The following is a 16,666-nucleotide window of genomic DNA, read 5'->3' on the forward strand; positions in this document are numbered from 1 at the left end:
CAGTGTCATGTAACTGACAATAAGATTCCTTCTGAATCACAATAAAGCTCATAATTTGAAACTATTAAGACTTTACTGTGAATTTAAAGTGATGTTTGCAGCCCTACTTACATCCTTATTGAACTCCCACCAGAAAACTCACGACAGGAACTGGGATCTAAAGAAAAGGACATCTATCTACTTAAGGCAGTCTGGGACAGCTTACATTCTGTTTTTCCAATGTAAGCTCCTAATTTTGGAACAATCTCTCATGTATCTGCTCCCTGGGCCTATAGAAAGGAAGTAACCAAAATCATTACCAACATGCTATACCTGCGGTTTACTCAATTAGGACATTCACTGTTTTAACAATACTCCATTGCACTATGGGTACACTATCCATTGCACTGCTTCTGGATATTAAAATACCTTATTAAAAAGCACAAGCTCGAGCTGGCGGTCTTTCAGCACTCTGTCAGGAACGTTGTCTGAGTTACCAGGTGAAGCTACATGGGTGTTTGGTGCTTTAATATGTCACTTCAGTGTCTGCAAGGGTTTAGCAGGGAAAGATCAGTTCTCCAGGTTCTAGTTCTGAAGTTTTTGAACCAAAGCAGAATTTCTACCAGGTGGCAATAGGGCCTGGTCACTTTCTTAAAAAGAAGACTGATATCAGAAAGGATTTATTTGGCTTTGAATGCTGTTAAATGCCTGAAACTGAAGATATGTGTCATGGTTTGGGAACATCTCTGAAAACCTAAATTTTAGCCTCTTTTATGAAACAGGTGAATAGTACCATTCCAAATGTAAGCCTCTATTCAAATATGTTTATTTGGAAGTGTCCAATTATTTCATAAAGCCATTGAAAAACGGCCTTAAAGACAGGTGTCTCCAAAACCTGCCTCCAAATTTTATGCCTTCCTTTTATCTCTACGATCAAAAGAATGTGATGTGATTTTAAGCATATTGCTCAAAATCAGGCAAATCCTGGAGTCTTTACAATTCACTTTAGCAGCCTGGGTCAGTTTTAACTAAGATACAAAACTGGGTTTTAAGAACTGAAATATGGTGGAAAGCAGAACAAACTTATATAGGTCTATGGGACTAGAAGGTATACATCTGAATTTTACATTTTACAGTAATATATATCTTAGTGAGGTCACTCTCTATAATCTTTGATGAGTCATGAGGACAGGGTAGGGTTCCTGATGACTGGGCAAGGTAAACATCAAGAAAGGCAAGAGGGGGCATCTGGGGAACTACTGGCCAGACCAGCCTCACATCACACCCCCATAAGTTTATGGAGCAAGTCATCCTAGGAGCCATTTGCAAGCACATGAAAGACAAGAAGGTGATTTGGAATGGCCAGCATCGACTTATTGAGGACAAATTGTGTCTGACTAACCCAACTGCCTTCTACAGTTACATGGCTTACACTGTGGATAAGGAGAGAGCTGTGGATGTTTTGCAAGTGTTTTGCAAGGGTTTTGACATGGTCTTCCACAGTATCCTTATGGCCACAGTGGAGAGAGAGAGAATGGATAGACAGGCAATGGAAAATTGCCTGGAGAGCTGGACACAAAGGATTGAATCAGTGGTACGAAGTCCAACTGGCAGTCTGTCGCTCGAGCTACCCCTCAGCTTCTGTTAGTGGTACTAGGGTCAATACTGCCTAATGTCTCTACGAACAACCTGGACTAAGGGATGGATGACACTTTCTGCAAATTTGTGGATGATACCGAACTGGGGGAGCAGTCAATACACCAGAAAGCCAGGATGCTATTCAGAGGGGCCTTAAGAGGTTGGAAAAAATGGTCTGAGGAGAACATTATGAGCTTCAACGAAGGCAAACCCATCTTGCATATGGGAGGGAATAATCCCATACAAGAAAACAGGCTTAGAACTGACTGGCTAGAAAGCAGTTTTGGAGAAGAAAACCTGGGGTCCCTGGTGGACAAGTTGAATGGAATTCAGCAGTGTTTCCTTAAGGCAAAGGTGGCCAACAACATCCTGACTTCTATTAGTAAGAGTATAAGCAGAAGATCAAGAGAAGTGACCCTATCCCTCTATTTACTTGATGCTTGAAGTAAGACCACCTGGAGCGTTGTGTCCAGTTCTGGGCACGCCAGTGCAAGAAAGACATGGACACACTACAGCAAATTCAGCGAAGGCCTAGAAAGATCACATTTAGAGGGCTGGTGCGCATGACAAGGCTCGGAAGCTGAGGGCTGTTCGGCCTTAACAAGAGAATGCTCAGAGATCTTATTTCTGTCTACAGCTGACTGATGGGATAGCATAAAGAAGATGGAACAACACATTTCTTGGAGGTGCACAGTGGAAAGATAAGAGGCACCAAACAGGAGTTAGAATATAGGAAATTCCAGGTTGATGCAAGGTAAAAATTTTTCATCATGAGAGTGGTCAAACACACGAACGTGTTCCCAGGGAGGCTGTGAAATCTACATCCTTGGAGATGTTGAAAACTCAGCTGGACATGGCCCTGAGCAACCTGGTATAGTTGCCCTTTCTTTGAGCAGGAGGTTAGATTAGATGACCTCCAGAGGTCCCTCCCAACTTACATGAGTTCTATGAAAGTGATTCACATATCCTACAGAGATTAAAAAAATCCGAGTTTCACTTTAACTGTATTTCTGATAAAGAATACTGGAGGGGAAGAGGGAGAAGGGAAGCAGGGAAGTACCATGAACACAGCAAGCAGCACATCAAATTCAAGGGCACAGTTCATATCTACTCAGTATTCTACTCAAGCTCAAGATCCCTTTGGAATCTGATGCATTCATATTGCTGATACATATCCAACACATTTAGTATTGCCAATGATACTAAATTAGGAGGAGCTGTGGACTCCCTCGAGGGTAGAGAGGCCTTACAGAGAGATCTGGATAGACTAGAGAGCTGGGCAATCACCAACTGTATGAAATTTAACAAAAGCATATACTGGATTCTGCACCTGGCATAGGGAAATTCTGATCACACATACAAACCGGAGGACAAGAGGATTGAAAGCAGCCCTGTGGAAAGAGATCTGGGGGTCTGGGTTGTTGGCAAGTTGAATATGAGTGAACAGTGTGCCCTGGCAGCCAAAAGGGCCAGTTGTGTCCTGAGGTGCATCAAGCACAGCATAGCTAGTCAGTCGAGGGGGGTGACTGTCCCATCCTACACTGCACTGGTGCAGCATCACCTCGAGTACCATGTGCAGTTTTACGCACTTCAATATAAGAAGGACATCAGACTACGAGAGTGTGTCCAGAGGAGGGCGACCAAGATGGTGAAAGGCCTTGAGGGCAAGATGTACAAGGAGTGGCTGAGCTCACTTGGCTTGTTCAGCTTGGAGAAGAGAAGGACGAGGGGAGACCTCATTGCAGTCTACACCTTCCTCAAGGGGGGCAGGGGAGGGGTAGGTGCTGATCTCCTCTCTCTGGTGATCAGAATGGGACACGAGCAAATGGAATGAGGCTGCATCAGGGAAAGTTAAGGTGGGACATTAGGAAAAGGTTCTTCATTAGAGGGTGGTCAGTCACTGGAACAGGCTCCCCAGGGAAATGGTCATGGTACCAAGACTGTCAGAGTTCAAGGAGCATCTGGAAGACACTCTTAGTCATATGGATTAGTGTTAGTCCTGCGAGAGGCAGCGAGTTGGACTCTAAGATCTTTACAGGTCCCTTCCAACCTGAGATATTCTATGGTTCTATGATATTTCCAATAGGAAATGCTCATGTTTGGAGGTTGGAGCATGGAAGAAGAGACCTAAATTTCTTCCCTAGCTTCCCATAAGCTTCTGTGTCACCCTTGGCAAATTATTTGTGCTGGAGCTCACAAGAAATTTTGTGACATACTGGTCTCCTCATTTAAAATAGATGCAGTATTTCCTATACTCATAAGATCTTGTGAAATTCATTAGCACATATGCTCTGTGTATGTAAAATAGCATTATTTTTATTACTACCAATAGTACAGCAATTACTGCCAATAGTACTAAAATTAAAAGCAAGCCTTGACACTCCCCACTTTTAATTTACTTTTTGCCCTGATAATATTTATTCTTCTGTAAATGTAACTTTTTACAGCAATAAGAGAATTTAATCTTTTATATCCATTCTTAAACTCATTTAGATTAGCATGATATGCAACAGGATTAATATGAAAAAAGCATATAACAGACAGGTTGGTGTCTCTGTTTTGACTTAAGCAAGGTCAGGCTCTAGTTATGCTCTCCTTAAGAAATTATTCCCATAAACTCTGGAATGTGTGCATAAACCTGCACCTATATGAAGAACTCTGCATTCCCATTCTCAGCCAACCTGCTAAAACATTTGATATACTGTTCCAAGTGATAAAAACTTGCTTAAGATTACATAAATTTTCAAATTATTCTCTTAAAAGAGAAAAAGATTAAAAAACCCCAAAGATGCTGTACATGGGTACAAGGAATGAAATAGACAAGTAACAGAGGGATCAATTATGTTTTTTAAGAACACCCAAACCAAAATAAGCTTCTTCGGGTGGCAGACAAGAAACTGATTTCAGAAGGAGGCAAGCACCCTCTCTGCACTGTGAAGGTGTAACCCTGCTCATCACATAAAGAAAGCTGAGCCAGGTGGCATTCACAAAGAGCCCTCGACACTGAATATAAGTTGGGCTTGCACTACTACCATCTGAAAGTATAAATGTCACGTTGCAGTCACTGTGCCATTCTGCAGGCTGCTGAGGTACCAGTCAATCTAGTGTATTTCTACTGCGTTGACTCGTGCTGCCGTGTCCTGAGCAAGATGCAAGACAGATGAGTGCTACGTGGCCAAGGAGGATGATCGTAATTACATGTTATGCCCAGAATGTACAAAAAGTATAGAAATACTGCACTGGTGATCAGTGCCACCTCCTTTTGTCTAATCAATACACAGCTCTACCATGAAAAGCCTCTGAGTCACAAGGCATGAAAGCAAAAGCAAGCCATGTAGCATCAAGGTGTTTTCTCTGGAGACATGGAGAAGGGATTCTCTGACTTCTTCTGTAAGCCAGCACGGCAGTCTGCAGTCAACAGGATCCAGAAAGTCCTATTTGTTTTCCAACTCTTGATCATAACGCAATGACTGGGAAGAGCAGAGAACAACTGTAAATGAAAGAGCTGCTTTCAATAATGTGTGTATAAACACACAAAGAAGCCTTAACAGAAGACCAGAAGTGGCCACCTGTAGTGAAAACAAAGGAAACCATACACAGCCTCAAGTGAAAATGGAGATGGAAGCCGCTTCAGTCATCACCACATTCAAGGCAGCCTTGGAGCAGCTGCTGTCTTGACCACCTGTCTCTTCAGAAAAGCATGAGAGGGATAGTTAACAGTACCTTCTTCCATAGAAGTTGTTCTTGGAAGATATGAAATTTTAAAATTCTGTATCAGTAATGATTGCCATCTCCTCTGAATCAGAAAGGAATGTTAAACTGACCTCCTCTCTTAAGGCCTAGTGCAGAGGAAAAGGATTTTTTGCAGCAACAGGTAAGCAAGAGAAGATTAGGTTTGGTCACATCTGCAGGTTTATGACGTCAAACTCCAAAGACAGTGAAATTCATACACTGCAAAATGCGTTGTGTGTGTCCTCTTTTGTCACTAATTAACACTAAGTAGTAATCAGTAACTGTTTTAAAGGTAATTGCTGTTGGAAACGTGGAGAGGAGGTTTGTGCTGATTCTCAAATTTAAAAGGCCATCGAGATGCTTAATGCTGTACAAAGACAAATCTGCACAATGTTTGACTTCAGGACAAAAGGGAGAAGAAGAGAGAGAGCCCCCCCAAGAAAATAATGTTCTCTAAGTTTGCCAAATTTCCGTAAACCATTTAGGCTGCCATGGTAAGCAGTAAGTACAGGTAAAAGGAAGACATAAAAGGGGAAAAATGCTTATTTTCCCTACCTAGTTACTATGATTGGCCAAATGATAACACTGACCATAGGGCAAGTAAAAGCAAATTAACAATTCAACAGCCTTTCATTTGGAATTCATTTGCAGTACCCTAAAGCTCACCAAGGTCAGCAGAAAGAAGGTGGTTGGTCTTTGTTCCCAAAATCTGTACCACATTAGACAAGCTTACTCTGAGCCAACTTTTATGCCGAAGAACAATTCATGATGGAGCTATCTGCAGCTGTGAATTTAAAGTAGCAATCAGGTCCTATCAAGTAGGTCATAGCCCAAGCTAAATTATGAGTAATAATACTCAAGAGTGTAACCATATCTGCTTCTACACTTGGTCTGAATTTTGCACAATATCTGAACACAGAGTCTTACGCTCAGAACAACCGTCTTAAATTCAGGGCTCAGAAACATGACTAGGCCAATCTTGATGTAGCTGAAAGCTAAAGGCTGCAAGCAGAACGGCACCTTTAGAGCACTCACTGTTTTAGCCAGTGCAACTATGAGGTATATGGATTACCTTAGATTACTTTTTCCTAATGAGATGCCTGTGAAATAATATTGCCTGGCAACTGGAGTGGCAAAAAGGGTTAAACTACTAGCAATCTCTGTTCCTCGGCAGGCGTGCTGTAACTAGAGCTGTTGTAAACTGCTACTGTGTCTGAACTGAGAAATAACCTGTTTACCTATCCTAAATACATAAAAATGAGTTGATCTGCCTGTCTTTAATTCACAGTGAAACACACACTGACTCTTCAGGCTATGTACAAGACGGGAAAACTTAGACATTTGAACAAGTGAGGAAAGATTAAGGATATCTGTGAAAGGAAGCCAAATATCTAGCCATCTGTAAGTATGAATACTGAAAAGCCAAAAAATGCCCTGTTAATGTTCATCACCTTGATAGCAGTCACAAGAGCTGCCACTTTCTCCTCATTTGCTTTATGTCCTACACCAATTCCCAACAGATTTTACAGTCCATCTCAGCAGAAATGAAATTGCAGAACCAGTTGTAAAGAGCGCACACAGGATATCAGTGAGTACTACTTAAAGTGGATTTATCTTTTTAAGTAAGATTTCAAAGGAAACTGTTAGGAACTGGGTGATTCTTTTAAGAGGGAAAAAAGTGCATACTTGTATTTGTACATGTCTCTTAACATTTGTGTTATATAGAAGAATTTTACAGAAATAATTGTAACCAACAGTGGCATCACTGCTGTATGCAGGTGAACTGCATGACTATGCCTAACAAAAAAGACTAATTAACTGGATAAAAACCACTCTAAATCCCACTCAAATTCTGACCAAAAATACACAAATTCTTAAAGCCTGAAACTTGGAAGAGATTAAAACTTAACTCAGGAAAGGCAATTTTTTAAAAAATAATCTGTTTAAACAGATGAACTTTCCTTTAAGTGAGAGGGAATATGCAGTATAGGTAAGAAAGCAGCAAGATAGAGAACACATGATAAGACTGCTGCTGCCATCCATAAAAAAGTTTTACTGCAAGTGGCAGTACATGCAGTATATGGTGTGAGATCAGACTACAAGGAGGGACTCAAAGGAGGGACAAGCACAAGGAGAAACTAAACACACAACTGAAATATTTGAATTTTCAGTTAAGTGAGAACTATGTTATTCTCATGCAAATTATGCTCTGTGATGCTGAAAGGATAAAGAAAGAGCATTCAGAAGAGTATAATGAAAGAAACAAATGGCTGTGAACAGATGAAGGAGAAGCTGAAAGAGCTTCATATTCAGGGAATGAAAAAGGTGAGACAGAAAGGGTGACTTCCAGGATGTGGAATTCTTCACTTCGTTATGCTTGTCTCCTCATTTCTTGCAATTTCATGATTGGTAGAATTTTATTTTGCATAAAAATAGGATGAGAATTCTGCGCTGCCACATACGGAATGTGTGAAGAAATGACTAGGTGAATCTTGCACTGAATCATGAATCCCACAGTTTGATTCCTCTTCAGGGAACACTACATATTTAGGGAATGTCACTTGATAGATTGGATCAGGTGTTGTGTAAGCACCGGATGAGTCCAGTCCGGTTCCTTAAAAAAAGCGCTATTAGTTGTGATTGTGGTGCTTCTTCTAAACAGAGAAGCTGCATTTAAGAAAAACTGAAATACTCTGAACATTGCTAAGGAGCATTATCTCCTGACCTTGGACAAATCCTTTCATTTAAAATGGAAAAGCAAAACAATGGAAGGTATTGGTAGGAATTCAGGATAAGGTCAGAGTCTTTGTCATCAGCAAAAAAATGAAGAAAAGGGATTTTTACAGGAAATAGCACACCATTCACAAACTCAATGAATACAAGTGATGATAACACAAGATGAAAAGATCTGTCCTTGGGAGAGAGAGAATGCGTGAATGACCTCAGGGATTCCCTCCCACTGTTTTTTATGAATTCATATAGCAAAGTAGAACTGACAGAGTTAAAGTGAGGTCTTGGTTTCACAGTTAGTAATTGAGTTAGGGATCCTCCTAGCAATACGCCTGTTAATAATATGTTTGAAATGCTTTATTGATTAAAGCACAAAAAGATTGTGATGCATACAGAGCAGCACACTTGGCTTTCTGACAGTGAGCGTTTCTAAGTCATATAAAAGCCATTCAGAGAAATAAGGACATATTTTAAGTAATCTGAAAGAGTCCTAGGAGGCAGTACAACAAAGCTAGGAACTGAAGTACATACTGAAAAGGTGCTCTTGGCTTGAAGTGACCCTTGGTAGGCTGTAACTATGACAGAAGTTAATTGCTTTGGAAGAACACTTAAAACAAACACTAGCTTGTCCATCTTCCTGCTGTTTGAGCAGAAAACCAGGAGTAGGATCACCTAGAAACTCTCATTTCATTTTGAAAGAGAACCAGAATTAAAGTCTGCAGAATCCACTTCTAATTCACAATGGAATAAAAACTGTATTTTTTTTCAAAGGCTTTGGGGAATTTTTTAACGGAAGACCAAAGTTCGTAACACTCTTTATTCCAGTGGCTTGGTAGTTAAGAGCATTACATGCCATGTTAGAAACCTAGGTCCCATTTCTTATTTTTTTGTATTTATTGAAACTAAGAAATCTCAAGTCCTTATCAGGCTATCAGTTATCAATACTGGTCCCAGGGGCAAAGCACCTTCATGAGGCAATGATGAGTTAGTCTGACTTTACAGCCCAGCATTTCCCTTGCACGTAGGTGGCAAATCACCATGGAAAGATCTTCAGCATAATTTCCTCACTTTTCAAATGAACGATCTAACCAGACTACTTGGTACATTCTGCCTCCCTATTTCTGAAGACCATTCCAGGCAAAAGCATTGTGAAAACCAGAGTCTTCCCACAAAACTTTCTTTCAAGAAAAAAGAAAGGCTTTTGCCAGAAAACTCTCATCAGATTAAAGGACTTTTTAGGTAAAGAATGCATGGCTTCAGTAAGTTCTACAGTTCTACAGCTCCTTCCTGAGCTGCAAAGGAGGTAAATATGGGTCCACCACAGAGTCCAGAAATCCAGAAAATGGTAGATCTCCATATGAACTACACCATCATTTTTTGTTTTATACAGTAATTCAAGACAGAGGTTTGACTTTGAAGAAGTTGTTCACAGTGAACGACCAGAGGAGAGAACTTTGGATAACTGAAAGAATGAACAAGCAAGGTTTCCATATTGATATGATGTTATTTTACACATGGCAGGAGGAAATCACTTTAATTATGAGACTCTAGTAATTCTAGTTACCTTACAGAGTCTATTTTCCTGTAATCATGAAAGAGCTATATGTCTCTGTTTAGAAGAAAAAGGTGATTCAAAAAGATTAAGTCCTGAAATTCCTAACAAACAAAACACCAGACTGGAGGCAACAGCCTGAGTCAGGTAGGCACAATAGACTAGAAAGTCCACAAGAACAGTTACTTTATGATTCCAAAAAACACAAGCCATAACACCTCCTTGCTGTGCTACCAAGATTATGATCTTCAGTAGAAAAGATTATAACCCTCAAAATTCCAATGTGTCATAGGAAGAAGCGGAAGTAAAAAGATGACTGCATACTAGAGAAACTAGGTCTTTATCTGTTATTCACAGGCATGTTCATACTGGGCATAGACCACTGCAAGTTAAGACCTGAGATATTTTAACCTATAAGACCACCCAGTCCCATACCATCAGTTCTTCTCAACTCTGGAATCCCAAGAATTTCCAGGTGGACTAAGAGAAAGAAGGGGAGAAGGGTGGCTGACCACATGAGTGTGCATATGGACAACACATCTCAAGGAAGTGACCTTGCTTTTTCCTCGCATGATTATCAATATGAAGTTCACACCCCGGGTATGAGTTCCTCTGTGGTCTCTATTTCATGCCAACTGCCTGAAGGAGGATCTTGATTCATCAGAAACGGAATATACCGGACTGCTCCGCTAATGCCTGGAAGCCTGTGAGGTGCAACCACAGAAGTAAGGATGGTGCCTCAGACGGCCTTTTTGCCTTGAACTCCTGGGGAGGATGTTCAGCTCACATCTGCCGGTTCTACCTCTGCTCATGAACAATCAGGTCTGACAATCTGTTACCTGCAGTGATAATCTGGGGTGGAAATGGCCATAACTATGTACCTTCCTGCCACTGAGGCAATCAGGTGAGGGGTGATCCTAAAGGATCTGCTCCCAGACAAATAAAAGTCAAAGCATGCCTGATGTCCAAGGTGAATAGTGTAGTCTATTAGATAATTGTGGTTTAGGAAAAATACCACCTGGCTGACTACTAAGCTCAGATGAGTCAAGATGTATAAAGTTGGGTACTGCTTTAGGTTCAAAAGGGTAAACCTAATCTAAGAAGGATCAGCACTAAAGCTGTAAATCTCTCTTTTTGATGTAACAGATGCTAAAATGTTTGCCTTTTGCCACAAATGCAGTAAGTGATGACCATAAGCTCAATTTGGTTTGGTTTTTTGTTGTTGGTTTTTCTTTTTTTTTTAATATGATGTGAGCAGCTCATTAAAATCCATTGTAGGTACTGTGCTAAAAATCACCTGAAATGAAAACAGCTTCGGTCAGAACAGGATACACAGTTACCTCGGCTGATGTTCCTTCAGCAGGCGCAAGACTGGACGAAAGCTGACCAGCCCACAGAGGAAAGGAGTACTTGGCATGTCATGGAAGCAGCCAAAGCAGGACCTGTACTACTAGTCTGAACTGGCTCTGGCCATCTGCTGCAATGTTTGAGATCCTTGCAGTTGAACTGCTAGTGGAAGTACACTTTCCAAAGCAAGCCTATGTTAAGGCAAAAAACCAGAGATGATTCTGTCCCACATAACATGCAGTGATGTTCTCTGCCATAAGCTAATCCATGGCAGAAATGCCCAAATTGCCATGTCTACAGATCACATCTCTAGTGATTGCTGCAGAGGGAAGTTTTAGTGGACTGCACACTGGGCTCTCCAGGCAGGTAGCTGGGTGCTCGTTATAAGTGGCTGGATGGCTACTAAAAATGGAAGAGGAGACATAATTCTTGCCACAACAAGGGAAAACACAGAATTAGTGAAAATACTACCTTAACTGCTGGTGATGTGCCATGAATACAGACAGACCAAAGCCCTGCCTGTTAGCCACTCTTAAGAAAGCAGGGATAGAATGCAATATAGGCCCCCACACAACATAGCCCAGCCGGGCAAAGCTGGTCCTTGTTGGTGTGATTTTCCAAATGACTTGAAGCGCTTCCTACACTCCAGAAACAATCTAGGCAGAAGTCAACTTTAGCAGTAACAAAATCCAGGACAGTGCCAATGCACTTCACAGTTTGTAAAAGCACTTCCATTGACAGCAAAATAGTTTGTAGGGATCTTGGCAGCCAGCTTCAAAGGAAGGGAAGTACATTCCTGTATCTGAGGTGGGCTGCAAATAGCCTTAATGATGACCCAAGAAGTCAGTGTTCAATGGCAAAATATTAAACTGTTCTGACACACAATGTGTCGAACACATCTTGTGAAGGAGTGAGTTTCAGTGTAGAGTTTGGGTTTCTGAAGACAATTGTAGTGATGGTATTACTGCCATTTGCACCATTATCCTGGCCTTAAACATGCAAGGAAAATTACTGCGCTTCCTTAACTTCAAGATAGGCCCAGTGTCCTGTTGCTCTTTGCTATACTGAAAAGAACTTTGTAAAACTCTCATCTTCAGACAAGAAGGGACCAGCCTTGTATCTTCTAGGGCCAGAGGAAGAACATTTTATTGCCAAAATGAATTCTTACAATAGTGACCTCTGGAAAGAATGGAAAAGGTGGACTGAAGGTGGGGGCAAGAAACAGCCTTCACAGTTGCTCTGAAGTCACTTGGGTTCAAGCCCAAATGAACCTGATCCATTTGATGACTAAGGAGAACAGGGAGGAAAATGAAACATGGTGAGAAATGGATCAGGCTTACCTCTTCAAAAAGTGCTGATAAAAGGATAAGTTCTAAGAAATGCGCTGGATAGAACATCATGGTTGTATTGCTAAAGCACCTTAAGGACTCATGCAGTCTAGTAAGGCCTGTGATGATGACAATGTAGCAAGTCACTGCATTTTTAAAAACAGTATTAAAACTGTATCATAACATATTTTGGTCTAAGAGTTGACGTAAAGTGTAGCCAAAGAGTAAAGCATTACCTTTGACTGGAGAAGAGAACTTCTTGAGTCAAGACCAGACAGTTCTGTAGTTCTGGTTCTTCAAAGAGGAAGTTTACAGCTGCCTGTCACATCTTTGTAAGCAGTTGACTTATTTGTAATGAGGCAGCTCAATGGCATAACTGATGCTATAAAATCTGTTTTTGTGTCCACAGTATTAAGTTCTCTGCAAAAGAAAGCTTCAGGATATCAACAGACAATTGCTCTGTAAAAACCCTGTAGCCTTTTCAAGCAAAGGACAATACCCAAGAAGAGAGTAATACTAAGCCAGTGAGACTTGATAATGTACAATGTATATAATGATAAAGCACTAGACTACTGGATGACTCATCTTAACAGTTGTACACTGAGGGACTGCTGGACTTAGTAATTCTATCCAGAGCTGCAATAGCAAAAAGAGATTTGGAAACCGGATCCATGAATAAAAGTAACTTCCATTGCTGAAGATGTGACTCTGGACAAAACATCTGGAGGATATGTGTATTAATAGGATTGAGTGGAAATCTGGAACTTCTAAAGTTGTGTGCCCACACTAGAATGGCTTTCATCCAGGTAGGCAGGGCATGATATACTGTGTTTCAAACTGATGCTGGATTTAGACCGAATAATATGTGAAATGCATTAGCATACTCCTCTAATCAGGTAGGGCAGTCTCATGCTATGAATCTATGACAGGAAAAACAGTCCTGGAAAATAGGGTCTTGAGGAAAGAAGGTAAGGGAAAGTAGAGGGGTCTCTGTGACTGCTCCTAGGAAATACATAGAAAAAATTGTGTTGTACCATCGAAAACAGAGATTTGAACATATTTTTAAGAGGTGAAGGCAGCATTCAACACAGTGAGATAAACTATACCAGGTGTTTAAGAAGACCTGGACGTTGGTTGTGCCCTGCTGATTTATATTAAGTGCAGGGTGTTCTGCAACAAGGTAGATGTAAATGTACGTTACAGATAATGGTAAGGCACTGGATTTAAATGCTTGGATGTGTGCCCTTCTGCAGGATGAATGTGAACTTTCCTTCTTAATCTACAGAATGTACATGCCTCAACATGCAGTTAATAGCACCCAACACAGAACTCTGGCAGATGGCAGAACCTCACCAGAAGCCCACCTGGAGTACAATTAATGCTGCACTCCTTTCCACTCTGCAATGGCAGTGGCCCAGGGGACTGGGAAGAAAATGTAAAGGAGCTGTATCAACAGCAATATGGTGCAACATTCACTGATCAGAGAAAAGTCATTCAGTGCCATCTCTTTAACAAGAGTGCTCTTTACTCTGAATGCAAGTGTTTTTCTCTGAACAGGGGAGACAGCTGGAAACCCTCACGGTCTTTCCAAACATTATGAAAAAAGTTGGATGAAAATTTCTAGGAACCTTTTGATGGTTCTAAAGGGAAGTTTCTTGTAGCTCATCAGAGAAGATGCTTCTTGTCTGCTGCACAAGACCCATATAAAAATGCATCTAACAAGAAGGAAGGAAGCATATTTATCTACTTTTCTGTATTTAAAATTCAGCCACAAGTCACAGGACCACACCATGACTAGGACACAGGGCCCTGTAAAGAGTCAGTCTGAGCTACAGAGGTGGCAAGTCTTGCTGTAGCAAAATGAGTGGCAAAGGCAGTCCTGTTCTTGTAAAGTTATCTCATCCAAGCTTATTCATAGCCTTGGCTGATACTGAGGGTTATACAGATCATAGTCATTTTAGTAGCATGCAGCAAATGACAGGGGACTAGAAATTATTGTCTCAGGGCTTGCAACTGAAAGCATCTTTCATCGGACTACTGAAATTACATAAAGTCATCTACTTTTCCTAGACTCCCAAGACTGTCTGCAGGAAGGTCAAAAATCACAGTCCATTTACAAAAGCTGGTAACAAAGTTTCCCAAGGAGCCTTCCAGTACTTTCTAAAAGAGCTGGTTAGAAAGCATCTGAAGACACATGGAATTTCATGGAAATGCCCCTACACTTTTGAAATGTACTAAGACTTCATTAGAAAAATAAATTGTGGGATTTATGAGCATCAGAAATCACTAGAAATAAACAAGTAGAAAAGTCCCTAAGAAATAAGCCACCTACTCAGATCTCACTTGTCAACTAAATTTCTTTTCAGCTCTAGTTGATGTTTTTCTAAGCAATCAGTTGTTCAAACACAGCATGTCCATAAACTCTCAGCTTTTGGCTTGTACCTGCTAATACAGGAGGTACTGAAGATTTAAACAATGTATTTTGCAAACTGGATTTTTAACTGTCTACCTAAACCTATTTCCAGAGTCTATGTTCACCTTGGAACTTGCAGACCTGGTGTAACTAAGAAACTTCTTGCTAATCATAACATTTATGTTCTATTTGCCTGGACTCTTGTAAGCAGTGAGAGCTTATTTTAGGTTGGATAATTACTTTTATCAGAGGGTGAGGCAGCAAAGCAATGCTCAGTCCCTCTAAACCATGTAATACATACTGCTAGTGGCTGGGCAAACTCACTATTTAGACCTAGAGAATTGGATTTTCCAGTGGTCTAGAGGCCCTTTGCATGTTTTTTTCCCTGACTTCCTGTGAAATTATGTGTTACTGAAATTACAGCTCAAAAATGTTAACAGCACCTTATAAAGCAAGATGAGCTGCCTCATAGCTTCTGTTAGCTTAAATTAATTTGAACAGTGCATCATTAAACAATAAATTGATATGGGTCACTTGCTAGCTCTGCAAACTAACTACAAATTAACAATCATAGATAATCTAAAAATAGAGTAACATATGCCCAGGTTTTCATACCAGGGAAAATATTTTACCTCAATATTACCATCGAACACCACTTTAGAGTTGTAACACCATGCCATTTCCTGTAAGTGGTCATATGCATTTAAGTGGATGGTTTGTCATGACTGACAAGATACAAGTCATATGGAAACTTTTAAAATGTTGCCACCTACTGCAACCTATTAGCTCAACAATCAACTAAATACTCGAAGTGAGGCTTCTGGTCTCCTAGAGGTGGTCCTTCCAGATAGCTGTGGATGCATACAGCCAGCCTGCAGCCAGCTGAGCTTGCCAAGGGCTAGCAGGACAGAGTCTGCAATGGACTTAATGGTTTCAAGAAATGAAATACTGACCAGGAGGTAAGAGAGCAGAATCCTGTCCTGCCAGAATCTCTTCTGCGGCTGAAGAATCCCTGTCTTGTAAACAGTTCATCGAGTACCTCTCACCAATGCTCACTATGTTTAAAACATTGTGGACATAATTGTATGTGGTGAGTAGGGCACCAGAATGGAAAATGGAGAGTAATAAACCACCTGAAAACCTCCAAACCACTGGCATCCTTCAGCAGTCTGTGCTGCTCTGTGCTCTTCGTCACATGAAAAGAGTCTGGCAGAAGTCCAGCCACTCTACCCCTTCTATTCCCAAAAGGTCATTCTCACTAACGGCCATAAATGTAACATGAATAAGACAAACACTAGGGTGTGCAATGGGTTAACTGAGAGCAGAAGCTAAAGAATTATCTTCATTGTTCAGTGCACTTCCTCATCCCTTCCACTCTCAGGCTCCAACAGCAGGGAGAAACAAGCCGTGCTTCAGTTTTGGAAGAACACCACACAGAAGCTCACTAGTCACTAGGGAAAGATCTTTCAGTGGTTACTAACATAGCTGCACAAAGGAAATGGATGAATTTCCAGTCATAATATTTTCATTTCAATCAAAAGCACAGGCAATTTTCAGTAGGCAAATACAGTTGTTCATTTTACACCACATATGTAATAGAACGTTGTTTCATATCATCATCCACTCAAGTCAGTAGGCAAGTCTGCAACATGAGATTTTTCAGGAATCCTACAGCAAAACATACACACAAACACACACAAATCACATGGAAGAAGTAGCTTGCATAAGGTAAGTAAGGTTAATAGCAAAAGCTTCTTTCTATGCAGAAGAAATTTAATATTAAAGCTGCAGCATTAGGAAAAAAAAAGTTTTAAAACAAGAAATGAAGTTGTACAACAGATGAGAACTTAACAAAATTGGTGACCTTTCCACACAGATGAAGTCAGGTTAAAAAAAAACAAGCCAAACCAAAACCAAAGGGACCACATGAGGCCAAAAGAGAACCTC

General features: G+C 40.7%; 1 protein-coding gene across 4 annotated transcripts in view; it reads right to left on the bottom strand.

The window, feature by feature from the left end:
* The window catches only part of SCUBE1 (signal peptide, CUB domain and EGF like domain containing 1), a 216,020-nt gene that overhangs the window by 80,489 nt on the left and 118,865 nt on the right, over positions 1 to 16,666 (bottom strand). The window lies entirely within an intron of this gene.

This window comes from Falco peregrinus, chromosome 6 (genome assembly GCF_023634155.1).
Source record: "Falco peregrinus isolate bFalPer1 chromosome 6, bFalPer1.pri, whole genome shotgun sequence".
Lineage (NCBI taxonomy): Eukaryota > Metazoa > Chordata > Aves > Falconiformes > Falconidae > Falco > Falco peregrinus.